At 36.3% G+C, this 15,100-nt stretch overlaps 2 long non-coding RNA genes across 2 annotated transcripts in view; one reads left to right on the top strand and one right to left on the bottom strand.

The window, feature by feature from the left end:
- Window positions 1–5,937: 5,937 nt before the first annotated feature.
- LOC129144526 (uncharacterized) overlaps window positions 5,938–15,100 on the bottom strand; it is a 228,988-nt gene continuing 219,825 nt past the window's right edge. Inside the window, exon 4 of the long non-coding RNA XR_010158805.1 lies at window positions 5,938–7,586. This is a non-coding gene — a long non-coding RNA (uncharacterized LOC129144526). The remainder of the gene's footprint in view (window positions 7,587–15,100) is intronic.
- Window positions 7,705–15,100, top strand: part of LOC129144527 (uncharacterized) — a 76,439-nt gene continuing 69,043 nt past the window's right edge. Inside the window, exon 1 of the long non-coding RNA XR_008548931.2 lies at window positions 7,705–7,763. This is a non-coding gene — a long non-coding RNA (uncharacterized LOC129144527). The remainder of the gene's footprint in view (window positions 7,764–15,100) is intronic.

Genomic DNA, 15,100 nt, shown 5'->3' with positions numbered 1-15,100 from the left:
TTATCCCCAGGAGCAAACTGGGGAAGTTCAGACTCTTGGAGCCAGAGGCTGCAGACCCCTAAACTGTAATTTCCAATCTGGTAGCTAATTTGTTAGTCCTGCAAAGGCAGATTGGTTCCCAGGCAAGAAGGGGGTCTTTTTGGGAAAGGGATGTTATCAATTTTTTTTCAGAGTCAAACTATGAACTGAATTCCTTCCCAATGTTAGTTCAGCCTATGCCCAGGAATGAACAAGGGCAGCTTAATGGTTAGAAGCAAGATGGAGTTGGTTAGGTCTGATTTCTTTCACTGTCATAATTTCCACAGTTATAATTTTGCAAAGGCGGTTTCATTCTCACCCCAAAAATAACTATGTGAAATTATATATATGTTAATTAGCTAGATTTAGTCATTCCACAGTGCATATATACGTCAAAACATCATGTTGTATATCGTAAATACATACAATTTTATCTGTCAATTTTAAACAATAAAAATAATAATAATTTAAAGTTATAAAAAGGACAGCAAGAGCCTAAGAAAACATGTCTGTGAACTGATTTTCGCTCAAGAACAATCTAGTTTCAAGCCTTTGATTTTAGTTGAATTTCTGTCTTTTATGGAAAAGGAGACTGAAGTCCAGTTTCTTAAACTAGAGAGCAGCCAACAAAGCACTAGAACCCAGTTATTCTGAACCTTCATCTAGTACCATGTGCACTCTCATTACTCTTCTTCATGCTGATTTTGGTATATTCATACATTTATCAGCAGCAGATTCTTTTACAGAATTATTAGATTGTCAGTGCCTTTAAGTAATAGAGACATCAGTTCAGATAGTCTAGCTTTAAAAATAATTACCATGTTACCTTTGTGTGATATAGTTAGTGCAAGCATAAGCTTTGGAATTTGACTAAGTTCCAGTACCAACTTCATTGTTTAAAATTTGTGTGACAATGGGAATTGAGTCACTTAACCTCTATGAACCTCACGGTATTCATTTGAAATATAGGAGAACTAAGAGTACTACTTCACGTTGTTATTGTTATATATAAATGAGATGATGACCAAAGGTATTTAGCTCAATGTGGGAGGAACATTAAATGCTCAGTAAATATTGCTTATTATGATTATATTATAGAAACTGTCAACCTAGAATTGTTGTTTTAAGAATTAGTTATTATCTGCACATTTATCACTTAATGTATATAATCTTCTCTACTTACTTCAGATTTTAGAAATAGATTCATTTGCCCATGCAGTCATTTTACAAATGTTTATTCAGCATCTCATGTGTACCAGGCATTTTTTCAAGCACTGAACTTATCATGTAAAAAGATACACAAAGTCCATGCCATCATGAGGTATAGGCAATTTAGTGGAAGAAATAGAAAAGGTATGGGAAGTTCATTGCAAGTCACGGGTGTAAGAATTATACAGCCTCTTAGGGAGGAACAACTTGGAATATTCAAGGATTTAAAAGAATCCCAGGGATTCTGTAGCTGAGGATGAGAGGGATGAAACCATCAAAGATGTAGTCAAAGAGGGAATCAAGGGGCTAGATTATGTAGAGGTAGAAGCCAAAACAACGTATTTCTACTGTCAACAAAACGAGTCAAACTCTATACAATATTTTAAGAGAGATTTATTCTGAGTCAAATGTGAGTGAGCATGAACCATGACACAGCCCTCAGGAGGTCCTGAGAACATGTGCCCAAGGTGGTCGGGGTACAGCTTGGTTTTGTATATTTTTAGGGAGTCATAAGACATCAATCAAATACATTTAAGAAATACATTCGTTTGGTTCAGAAAGGAGGGACAACTCAACGTGGGTGGGGGGGCTTCCAGGCTATAGGTAAATTTAAACATTTTCTGGTTGACAATTGGTTGAGTTTTAGCTGAAGAACTGTGATCAATAGAAAGGAATGTTCAGGTTAAGATATAGGATTGTGCCTACCAAGTTTTATTGTGCAGAGGAATCTCTCAGCAGACATCAGAGAAAGAGTAGGTTGTAAAATGTTTCTTTATCAGACCTAAAAGTGCACCTGGCTCTTAGTTGATTATCTCCTGGATCTGGAAAGAAAGGAAGGAAAACAAAGGGGGAAGGGGATTCCCTATAGGGTGTGTATTTTTCCCACAAGAGACTTTGCAAGGCAATTTCAAGGCATGGTAAGGAAATATAATTTGGGGTTAAATATTTTTTTTCTTGTCTCATAATGTTATGCCAGAGTCAGATTGAAAAGTAAGTCATGCTATATAGGGTCAAATGAAACCCATATGATGAGAATTTATGGTTTGTAGGGCATGACTCCCTAGATCACATAGATAGGAATTTGGGCAAGATAAATATCAGAGCTTAGTCCTCACTACATTTTTCAAAATGTGATAAGGAGATATTAGAAGATTTTGAATAGAAAATGCCTTGATCTGACTTATACTTTAAAAGACTTTCTCTCTGACAGCTGAGAGGCAGACTGTAGAGGGCATGATGAAAAAGGCAAGCAGAAGCATTAGGTACTTTTAGCAGTAGTTGATACAAGAGATGATAGAAGCCTGTAATATTGGCAGAAACAATGAGACATGGTAATATTCACTGTGTATTCTGAAGACAAAGCCATTAGGATTTGCTAATGGATTGGAAGAATGCAAGTGAAAGCAATAAATCAAATATTTACCTGGTAAATGGTAGGGACACTGATTAATTTGAAAAAATTTGGGGAGCTAGAAGAAAAAATCAAGAATCCTGCCTTGACCATGGTAGCTTGAAGTGCTTATGTGGCATCTAAGGGAAACACGAGGGAAATTGGGCAGGCTTCACTGGAGGAATGACGCTGGACAGCATATAGGACTGGATGGAATCACCTAAGGAGTGAAGACAGAGGGAGTAGACTAAATATGCTAACTGAGCCCTGGCACAGTCAAAATTGTGAAGTTGAGAACAGAAGAAGGTTAAGAAAGATTCTATTTTTTTTCACTTGAGCAAAATGAAACATTGTATGTTCCTAAATTTTTTGCCCCTCCTTACTTTGGCAATTTTTAATTTAATTTAATTTAATTTATTTATTTATTTTTGAGACACAGTTTCACTCTTGTTACCCAGGCTGTAGTGCAATGGTGTGATCTCGGCTCACCGCAACCTCCACCTCCCGGGTTCAAGTGATTCTCCTGCCTCAGCTTCCCGAGTAGCTGAGATTACAGGCACCCACCACCATGCTCAGCTAATTTTTTGTATTTTTAGTAGAGACGGGGTTTCTCCATGTTGGTCAGGCTGGTCTTGAACTCCCGACCTTAGGTGATCCACCTGCCTCCGCCTCCCAGAGTGCTGGGATTACAGGCGTGAGCCACCGTGCCCGGCCCTTACTTTAGCAATTATTTCATACTAATTTTCTAATTGTGTAGTTTTATTTTTTGGTCACTATTTACCTCTGGACCTGTAAATTGTGGAACAGAAATTCAGTGAAATCTGTTTTTAGCTAAATGTCCTCCAGTGTACGTGGAATTTAGTGGTGAAAGCAGAAAGAGCAGTCATCATCCTCTGGTCACCCTATTTTATTCCCAGAAGCTACTGAGTAGAAATCAAGGTAATTACTTTACAGTTATTATGGAAATAATACAAAATGAAGCTACTTAGGAGGATAATTTGAATTATAGACCTTATATGACATCTTTCAGTGAAATGAAGATTTCCCATGAGAAGGCAAATGTATTCAGTAACAGTGAAAATAAATACTAATATTAATAGCTGGCTCCAGTGGAAACATTCTCTCTTTAGGAAAATACGCAGATAAATTACATGGAGTGGAATATGAGACCATGAGAAGAGGGTTTAAAGGAAGTCCAGGAAACAGAAGAAATACCAAAGCTCTTTCATATTAGAAATTCACAGACACAGAGAGCAGAAAGTTAAAAGAAAAAGTGAGTTACTGGGCAACGTTGTGAAATTGTCCAAGAAGTTTAGAAACAGCTATGTGTAATGATTATACTAAGTTGTTATTACTGCAACAATTTAAACTTTTAAATTTAAACTCCAAATTTTTATCAAAGTATGCTCCACACACAATGCATACTATAAGTGCTATTGTATGTTTACACCTGTGTGTCTGAGTGTGTTCAGGAATTTTTTTTAATGTGCAAAACAAGGTAAAGTGCTGAAGTTAACTCCAGGACAGACAGTAGCAAATTCAAAATGTAGCGTGGAGAAAGAAGACATCCTTTCGTAATAAAAACTCACAACAAATTAGGTTGAGGTAATAAACATACCTCAACATAACAGAGGTTTATATGACAAACCCACAGCTAACATACTGAATGGGGAAGACCTGAAGCTTTTTCTCTAACATCTAGAACAAGACAAGGATGCCAACTTTCCTTGCTTTTATTCACATAGTTCTGGAAGATCCAGCCAGAGCAATTAGATAGAAATAAAGAAAGGACTTCCAAACTGAAAAAGAGGAAGTTAAATTGTCCCCATGTAGACATTATCTTATATACTGAAAACTCTAAGAGCTCCACGCAAAAAAAACCTTTTTGAACCTATAAACAAGTTCAGTAAAGTTGTGGAATATAAAATCAACATGCAAAAATCAGTCATGTTTCTATATACCAACAATAAACTAGTAGAAAAAGAAATCAAGACAGCAATTCAATTTATGATAGCTACAAATAAATAAAACATGTTGGGATAAATTTAACCAAGGAAGTGAAAGATCTCTAAGGAAAACTATAAAATACTGATCAAAGAAATTGAAGAGAATGGAAACAATGAAAAGGCATCCCATATTTATGGACTGAAATAATTAATACTGTGAAAATGACCATATAACAGCAATCTATAGATTTAATATAATCTCTCTTAAAATAACAATTACGTTCTCCATATAAATAGAAAAAAATACTAAAAATCATATGGAAACAAAGACCTCAAATAGACAAAGCAGCCCTGAGCTTTAAATAATGAAGTGTTCTGCCTTTCATCTATTTGAGTGTCACTGTGTTGTGTTCCACCATCAAAAATGTCTTCAAATCTTACAAAACACACAAAAAACACCAGCTCGATATCTGAAATTCATTCATTTATGTGAATATATCTTACTATATGGAAGGCATTGCTATAGTGATATAGTGATATACAGCACTACTTTTAACTGGTTGCATAAGAATCACGCCAAGGGAATTGTTAGAAATGCAGATTTGTATGGTCCTTCCTAGACCAACTGAATCAGAATCTCTAGAGGGTATGAAGTGGGAAAGTTTGTTAAGTTTTTCAGGTGATTCTAATGCACACACTGATATGGAAGATACACAAAACATACTGTTTCACCCTCAAAACTTTAATTCTATATTGAAATGCTAGGTCTGTTGCTTACTACTCCATTTCATGGAGTAAGTTACTTAATTTCTTTGAGATTCAATGTCCTTGTTTGTAAAATGAGAATAATAACTTGCTGGATTAGTAGGATAATTAAATAAGAAATTGTCTAAAATTACTCAGCATAATACCCAGTGCTTGGAAAACAGTATCTATTATTATAATTTTTTAGAGAAAAAAAAAAGCTATCTACTAGAAAAATAAATATGCAACAAAGATCGGGATGAGCAGAAATTTACAAAGTTTGAAAATAGGAGACAGAAATGGTTCACTAATTAAAGGTATGTATGGCACAGATATATCCAAGAAATTTTGCCCTTCAAAAACAACAGATATTATTAGAGTATTTAATCCTAAAATCTTAGTTTAGGATAAGATGCCTCTGTGATGTAAATATTCATTCATTTCATAAGTAAGTGTTTATTGAAGATCGACCTATATGTATTGTTTTGGTTGCTTTGCTGGCAGTTTGGATCGTCTCCTGCTTGGTGGCATACTTTCAGTGCCTGTGTAGGAATTATTGGGTTCGATACCTCTGCAACAAATCTTTGCTTTCACACACTGTCACATGCTTTCACAATTTTTCTCTTTTTTGAAGTATTTTCATTATTAACAAAGCATATCAGACAATCAAGGAATGCCAATTCTCAAAGATAAAGTAATTACTAAGCAACTTTTGGATAAAATTTCTCCACTTGGAAGCCAGTAGAGCAATTAGTAATGTAGATGTTCCCAAATATGTACATATTGGAATAATTTAGTGTCTGGGCTCACATGCAAGACTCTAAATTTTCTATACTCTTTCATTTAAGTATAAATGGCCCAAAGGAATGATTATATTTTCTACTGTATTTATTTTTAATGGTGACATCCATCTTGTCTTGTGCATGAAGTTACCCACATTGTTCTAAAACCACAATTACTGCCAGTACTCCCCTGTTTATGTTTACCCATTGCCAGAAGAAAAGGAAAGAAAAGATGTAAATTTAAGATCTTGATGGAAACTACTATTCTTGCTTTCTTCACTACTCAATTGCTGGATGATATTGAGAAAGTTATTAGCTCCTCTGAGTCCACATATAGAATTAGAAATGGCAATACTTGCCACACAGAAATGTCTTGAAGATTACATCAAATAAATTGATATGTTCAAAACTATTCTAAACTTTCAAACAATACATATTCATTACTATTTTATTTTAAATGCATGCTGTGGTATAAGATTCAGAGTGTTTGACTTTCTTACATTTTTCATCCCTTCCATATAGATTCAAACTAATGCAGTGTTCTTTTTCTCACTGACCTTCTGGCCCTAGTCTCACACCACCAGGGACCTTATAGGTCACTGTCATTCCTTTGCTCCATAGGAATAGAAATTACCAACAGGAAAGTGGAGACTATGCTCTCCAACTCCAGCTCCCTCTCTGGAAAGCATAATGACGAGCTGGGTTCTTCGCACCCAGCAGTCAAAGGTACTGAGAAGCTGTCAAGAGCTATTTTCTGTTACTGCAGTTGGATTTCTCCAAAGCCCAGTGGGGGTAGTCTAACCTCCAACCTTGAATCAGAGGATCTACATTCTAAGTTCAGCCCCTCATGGATAGAGCATTTTATTTATGTTTCATTTTTATGCTTTTTTTGCGGGGGGGGGGGGCGGTAAGAAAAATTCTATATTGAAAGTCTCTTCTTCTAAAGAAGTTTATAGTTCACAAAAACTCTTAGGACAGACATACTCACTCAAACCTAAGTGAAATGCTATTACAACTACATTTATCTTCAGGCAAGTCATCTTATGCCTTTGCCTTTATTACCAAGATTATAAAAACTTGGAGGTAAGAAGTAAGAAGACATCATTACATTACTCTCTGTTAAAATGGCAAATATATTTCTATTCAATGAGATAATCATAAATAGGCACTCTATTCAAATACAGACATTTGTGGAGTCCTTCTTTGGTGGTAGGGATGTGGAAATGATTAAAATGTGGCTCCTGTCCTCTGTCAGATAAAAATCAAAATAATTTCAGCTCACCTCAGATCATTTTTCCTTCTACACAAAGTACCTGAACAGATGTACCATTTGTTGAAGTCTTGCAAGTTCACCCTGGAGTGTGGCTGCAAGGTAGCTGCTGCCCATTTTTGGCTGGCGCCTAAACACTGAGCAGGCCCATTATAAGCCATGCTTCGGTTTTTTGCTTCTCCTTCAGTTGGTCATTTAGGACTCCTCCATGTGGCCACAGGTGTAACCTGAGAGAGAGGAGGGCAGTAATGAAATGTAGGGGGTAACACTGAGGTTTGGGCTACCAATTTATGCAGCTTTCGTGCTTAGGCTTTATCTCATATGTACCATTTGCATTTTATATAGATCGCTTCTTGACCTGCACAACTTTCTGATTTGATGAGTTCAACAGAAACCAACTCAAGGTAAGCAATTCAGAATGCATAGCTACTTGCTGTTTTGTATGTTGAGTGCTGAATTTAATAGAGAGGGGCCTACTACTGAATGGGCATCACATGTTCAGATACATTCATCAGATGTTTCAGGGTTCAGGTTTTCCCAGTGAGAGCCCTGACTTGCCCTTTGGTTTTTTTTTTTGTTTGTTTGTTTTTTGTTTTTTTGAGACGGAGTCTCGCTCTGTCGCCCGGGCTGGGGTGCAGTGGCACCATCTCGGCTCACTGCAAGCTCCTCCTCCCGGGTTCACGCCATTCTCCTGCCTCAGCCTCCCGAGTAGCTGGGACTACAGGCACGTGCCACCACGCCCGGCTAATTTTTTGTATTTTTAGTAGAGACGGTTTCACCGTGTTATCCAGGATGGTCTCGATTTCCTGACCTCGTGATCCGCCCGCCTCGGCCTCCCAAAGTGCTGGGATTACAGGCGTGAACCACCGTGCGCAGCCTGACTTGCCTTTTTGTAACTTGATAATTCTATTAAAAGCTGGGTTTGGTCTTCACATTTTTATTTCTCTGAATATAAAAGATAAAGCCTTTTATATGCTACCAAAATGGCCCTCTGCTCATCAAACTTTACTTTTAATGTTTTAGTAACTTCACTCTGCTTTTCATTATCCCTACATAGGACATCAATGTCATTTAATAATAATCGATACTATTATCTTATATACATTGCCCCCCCATACCCTTACTTCTATTATATTTTATATTATTACTAATTTTTTTTGAGACAGGGTCTCACTCTGTCACCCAGGCTGGAGTGCAGTGGCGAGATCACTACTCACTGCAGCCTCAGCCACCTAGGTTCAGGTGATCCTCACACCTCAACCTCCCAAGTAACTGTGATCACAGGCATGCATGGCCATATCCAGCTAATTTTTGTGTTTTTTGTAGAGACAGAGTTTTGCCATGTTGCCCAGTCTGGTCTCGAATTCCTGGGCTCAAGTGATCCACCTGCCTTGGCCTCCCAAAGTGCTGGGATTACAAGGCATGTGCCATTGTGCTCAGCCTCCCGTTACTTTTAAAATCCTGATTTATTTGAATCATTACATAGTTCAGGGTAATTCCTTCCACCAGAACATTCTTTCAAATTAGCATCAGTTTTAGCATCAGGCTATCACACTGTACCAGAGACTGTGCTGTGCTCCATATACCACATAGGATGGATTGCTTATTACCAGGTAGGCAGTGAGCAATCCAATGCCAAAACATTTTTTTTTTTCATCTGTTTTCTTACACCACGTCTGATGCCAGAGCATGTGGCCTGTGTAGGTCACATCAGGCCCTATGCTTAGAAGGGCCCTTTGCTTACTTTAATGCTCTGATTTTCTTGCTTTATTAAAATGCTGAATACTTTTGAACAGGGAGACGTGCATTCTTATTTTGCGCTGGGATTTACAAATTATGTAGTTGCTTGTTACTAGTATGAGATGCATAATTGAATTCTCCATAAAGCATATGCTGAGATAGTTTGAAGTATAAGAAAAATAGAACAGACTGGTAATGTCCATGAGTAATATAAGGAAGAAAGCGTAGAATTGGGTAGGTGTCTTCATTTAAGACACAGATCTGATCCAACCTCTGTAGCAGGAAAGGAGGAAGAAAGCAGGATTGTGGAGAAAGAGCTTCAGATTACAATGAAGATCTGGTGAATCTCCAACACACCCAAGTAGAGTTTCAGAACAAAGATTGGCTATTAGAGAAGTTTCATGGGCACACACAGCCAGGTCCTATGCCCAGCTATGATCAGTCATTAACTGGGGGCTGCCTGGGAATAGCCTGGCTTCAGCTAGAAAGCTGAGACTGATCCTGAAGGGGTTGGTAGCTGGAGACTAGTAGTTAACTGCTCTTGTTGCAGCAAAAGGGCAAATTCTTCCTTGAAAAGAGATCTGAGTGGTATCCCTCCATGGCTGCCACAATATATTTAAGATTGTTTCATGTGCTGTGGGATGGATCTTGCAATCTGTAGTTGTTTATGTAGTGTCAATACATGAAAATTGGGTCAAATAAATTCGTCCCATTGTTTAAATCTTCTATAAACTTACCGATTATTTTGTCTGCTTATGAAATTGCTGAGTTACAGTTTTCAACTATAATTACGGATTTATGTATTTCTATACCAAATTTATTCTGTTTTTTGCTTTACATTTTTTAATACAACTCTTTTGTGCATGTATGTAATGATTTTTAAAGCTTCCTGCTTCTCTTTCATAATAGCTCTTGCCTTTAAATCATTCTAATATTTATAAAGCCCAGTTTATTTTTTTAAGTTTATATATATATACTATATATACCATAGTATAAAATATACCATATATAATTATTATTTACTGATACAGTTGAGTTTAAATAAACCACGACGCTATTTGCTTTCTAATAATCTCATATATTCTTTTCCTTTTATTTTTCATTGCTTGGATTCTTTTTATTAATCAAGTTATTGGTTTTATTAATCTTTTAATTAATGATTTATTATTTTATTTTATTGCTTCTATTAGCTTTTTATATCATATATCATACACATTGTATTATTCATTCCATGGTAACCCTAGGTATTATAATGTACACCTGTGACTTACTACGTTCAACCTTAAACTAGTGCTTTTACCACTTCTTACACATTTAAGGACCCTAACAAGTTCAACTCCATGTGCTTACTCCTCACTCCTTACTTAGCCCTTTGTATAATTCTTGTTTACATATTTTCTTTCTGCATATCCTATACACTCCGTGGGGTACTATTATTATTATTGGCATTTGAAACAGCCAACATTTGTTTAAATCTGCCTATATTTACCCTTTTTGGCACTCTTCATTCTTTTCTACAGTTCTCTACTTCTATGTGGAATCATTTCTCTTACATCTGAAGACTTTAGTGTTTCTCATCATGCACATGCATATGCAAAGAATTCTGTAGCCTTTTTTAATCTGAAAATATATTTAATATTTAAATTAAATATTTAATCTGAAAATAATCTGAAATATCTTTTTTAATCTGAAAAATAGATACTTTTTCCCTATAAAAGGCAAAACAAAAGCAGTTATTTCTTAACCTCACCAAAAAAGCTTTAAAGAATTAAATGGAATCACTGTCTAGCACATGGTTCACCCATGAACATTACAGAGTTACAGTAATAAAAGTAAACTTGATGTTGAGTTTTTACAAATGTGTGTATTTGGTGGATGCTGCCAGGGAAAGTGTATCAGAGCTAAATATTTTCTAAAGGGGATGATAATATAGAAAAATCCATATATTCCATCCTAGACAAAAAAATAATATTTAAAAATAGAAAATTAAAACACAATATGTAGGTTTGAATTTGAAAATAATAAGGTAGTATAAAAAATAGCTAAGATTGTTACGTATTTGCTGCCTCTGCAGAGAGGAATTTGAAGAGAAGTTGAGAAAGGAAACTGCTGCTTTTCAGTACAAGCCCATTGGGCTGGGTGCAGGATATTTGGAAACTGTGCTATCTGAAGTTTTCTTTAAATCTAAACCTGTTCTAAAAAATAAATCCTACTCTAAAAAGCAAATATATGCCATTCAAAAGAAATATTTGTTTATAAATTATTAAATTGTAGCATATTAAAAAGCCTAATAGAGTGGCACACAGAATAATATTAATAATGATATTTCCTTTTTTTTTATCCTTACGGTCTCAGGAAATTGATCTGCCATCTGGACATTAAACTGTGTGCTTATTCAGCCTTTCTTCCTCTCCTTGTCTGTTTTTTTTTGCCATTTGATTCACATTAATTCAGCCGAGTACACAGATTTTGGGGAGTTCCTTATTTTGGAAAACCTTCAGACAATGATTTCTATAACACGGCAGCACTTTTCTATTTGTTGTAGTCTTTTAATAAAACACCGTGAAAAACTCATCTTTTATCAAGGTTCTTGGACATTTACCCTCATATTTCAGTAAAGTACTAAAAAAAATAAATTATTAAAAATCATTCTGAATAACTCACATAATCCAGACCCTTCTTCTTTTATTGAATGCTTGCTGTGAGGCTAAAACTTATCTAAACAAGCAAAAAGAAAGTCTATTTCAAAATAGAAAGGCAACAGTTTTTATGTCAAGAGCGATGATGATAATTCAGGGTTTCCTGGGATAATTTCCACATCCTAAATTATAGCTTGATTACGCAGGAAGGATTATTGGACCAAAACTTGACAAAGAGGTCCTAGTTCTTGACTTCCTTCAGTTTGGGGCTCCCTATCGGTCTTACTGTTCTTTGCTTATAAGATGCCTAATAGCAGCTCAGCATCCTCTAGTTTCAGTAAAATTTCTTGAGTGCTTAACTTTCTCTTTGTTACATAGTATTACTAAACTGCCTCCTCTTGAGCCACTGCATTTAGCTCCCATACATATAACTATTTTGAAGTTGCAGGAACCTTCCCTGGAATTATGTACCCTGAGTTGGAGATTCCTCTTCAGAAACTCTGTTCTTGGGTATGACTTGGGACTTCTCACCAGCTCTGTCTCCTTCCAACGCCATGGAAATTTAAGCTCTCTGGGATCTCTCTATACATTTTTTGCTACTAAAAGAGATTTTTCTTTTCCTTCTCCTCTTTCTTCATAATGATTAATGTAAGATGAATTCAATAATTCAGTGATATTAGCCTCTTAATGATGTAAGGCTACAAAAAGGAATGTGTTGAACAAATACTCATTTCTACTTTCTGACCATCTGTGATCTCCATTTCCTTGTGATTATTTCCTTTCCCCTAAGATCCCTTTAGGAATCAAACTGCCTAAGCTTAATTTGAGATCAATTGTTATGTTGAGTCTTGGACAGGTGGATGTACATATTTTTGAGTTACAAAAAATAAAATAAATCACACTTTCCTAAATTTTCTACTTTAGGAGCTAAAGGAAAAACGTTCTAAAAATTTGAAACTTGGCATGCATAACTAGAGAAACAGAATTAATGCAAGTCTAAATGAAAGCTGCTGACTGCTTTTCAAAATAATTAGTTTTGGAATATGTTTGATCCCAATCTCTTAGCCTGCCTCAGGTGTTGGGGGAAGGCTATGTGAGGAAACTGCATGAAAGATGCTGTATACCATTACCATTGCCTCCTTCAATGACCAACACACCCAATACAGCACACAAGATGCTCCCTTGGAAGGTTAAATATGTATAAAATGACACTCAGTGTGTTTAGTTACATTTTTCAGTGACTCTTATATTTGGAAAAATCCTAAATTAATTCATAATAAATGAGTTATATTTTAAGACATTTCAAAAGTGCCTGACATATTATATTCTATGTGTTTAAATAATACTATATGTATTTAAATAATATACATGATATAAATGGTTATATATGCATTATAAAAATTTTAAATAATATATAAGTACATATAAATATGTATATATACACATAAATTAATATTATTATAATTCTGTAAATATTCAGTTTAGAAAACATGACATAATATAACCTAATTAACAATGTTAATATTGCCCAGATAAGAAAACTACAATTAAGGGATATTATGTGGCATTTCCAGTATAGCACTCCTAATACAAGACAGAGAATCAGCTTAATAGAGACATTTTACGGTGGGTGCTACCTGAGGATAATGGTAGGTGCCTTCCCACTGTCAGAGGTGTGTGAACCAGAACAACCCCATCCTGAATAGGAGCTGGGTAAAATGAGGCTGAAACCTACTGGGCTGCATTCCCAGACAGTGTTGGCTTTCTAAGTCACAGGATGAGATAGGAGGTCAGCACAAAATACAGATCATAAAGACCTTGCTGATAAAACTGGTTGCAATAAAGGAGCTGGCCAAAACCCACCAAAACCAAAATGGTGACGAGAGTGACCCCTGGTCGTCCTCACTGCTACACTCCCACCAGTGCCGTAACAGTTTAAAAATGCCATGGCAACGTCAGGAAGTTACCCTATATGGTCTAAACAGGGGAGGCATGAATGATCCACCCCTTGTTTAGCAGATCATCATGAAATAACCATAAAGATGGGTAACCCATTCCTGTATAACCACTGCTCACCCTCACTCCTTCTAAACACAACCTCAAAAACTGCCAGAATTAGGCCAGGTGCAGTGGCTCACGTCTGTAATCCCAGCACTTTGGGAGGCCAAGGAGGGTGGATCACCTGAGGTCAGGAGTTCAGGACCAGCCTGGCCAACATGGTGAAACCCTGTCTCTACTAAAAATACAAAAATTAGCCGGGCATGGTGGTGCACCTGTAATCCCAGCTACTCAGGAGGCTGAGGTGGGAGAATTGCTTGAGCCCAGGAAGCAGAGGCTGCCTTGAGCCGAGATCGCACCACTGCACTCAAGCCTAGACAAAAGACCGAGACACCCTATCAAAAAACAAATGAACAAACAAACAAACAAAAAACCTGCCAGAATTGTAAATGTCTTTAAGCATGTACTTATATTTATTTTATACTCTACATAACAACAAAAACATTAAGAATATGTCTTGGTTTATGCCACTTTGAACTATTTAGAAGCGAAATGTGAGAGTGTGAGAAATGCAGTAAATGCATAATTCAAAGAAGCAGACTGAGAAAAGAGAAGGAAAGGAAAATAGAGCTTTCCCAGATTTTGGATGAATCATTAACCACTGGTATTCTGCCATTTTGCTTCAAAATGGGACTCATGTTCAATCATACCCCAACAGCCCTTCTACCATCTGTTTTGAAATGCAAATTATGCAACATTTTGCTTAAATCTAGAGCAATGTAGACTCTTCCTCTATGGTCGAAGATCATATTTCTCTCTTTTGGGTATTGAGAAGATAGCAGATACATTTAGAGATCTCCATGCTTAGAAATACCTCATCTGGCGATCCCTTCAACCTCATTCTTCCTTGCATAATTTTTAAAATTTTTAAAATAAATTTTAGTTATGTGAATGCTATTTTATATGACACATTCATTTGTTGGCATAATAATTATCCACTGTTCAAATTCCAGGTAGCAGATCCAGAAAGGATTAGCACACTTAGGATAATGAATTATTACATTTTCAAGGCACATCAGTGCATGTTATGAAGAGGTGAGCAGAGGACATCTTTACTCCTTGCACAATCTCAGTCTCTTCAAGACCTTCCCTTGTGTACAGCACCTAACACTTCATGGCCTGTGCTTTTAACATCTATTGTATGAATTTCTTTACTCTTTGTCTCTTTCATTGTGTGTAGACTTTCCTTGCATTTTGAATTCAAACTCCCCAAGGGAAACAGACTAGGTCAGCCAGGCATTATTCAATATAGGCTGTTCCTGTAGGGCAAGCGCTTACGACGTGTTGAGATAATTCAATATCAT

This window comes from Pan troglodytes, chromosome 6, assembly GCF_028858775.2.
Source record: "Pan troglodytes isolate AG18354 chromosome 6, NHGRI_mPanTro3-v2.0_pri, whole genome shotgun sequence".
Lineage (NCBI taxonomy): Eukaryota > Metazoa > Chordata > Mammalia > Primates > Hominidae > Pan > Pan troglodytes.
Note: the sequence above shows the minus strand (reverse complement) of the source record. Positions and strands in the feature narration are given on the sequence as shown.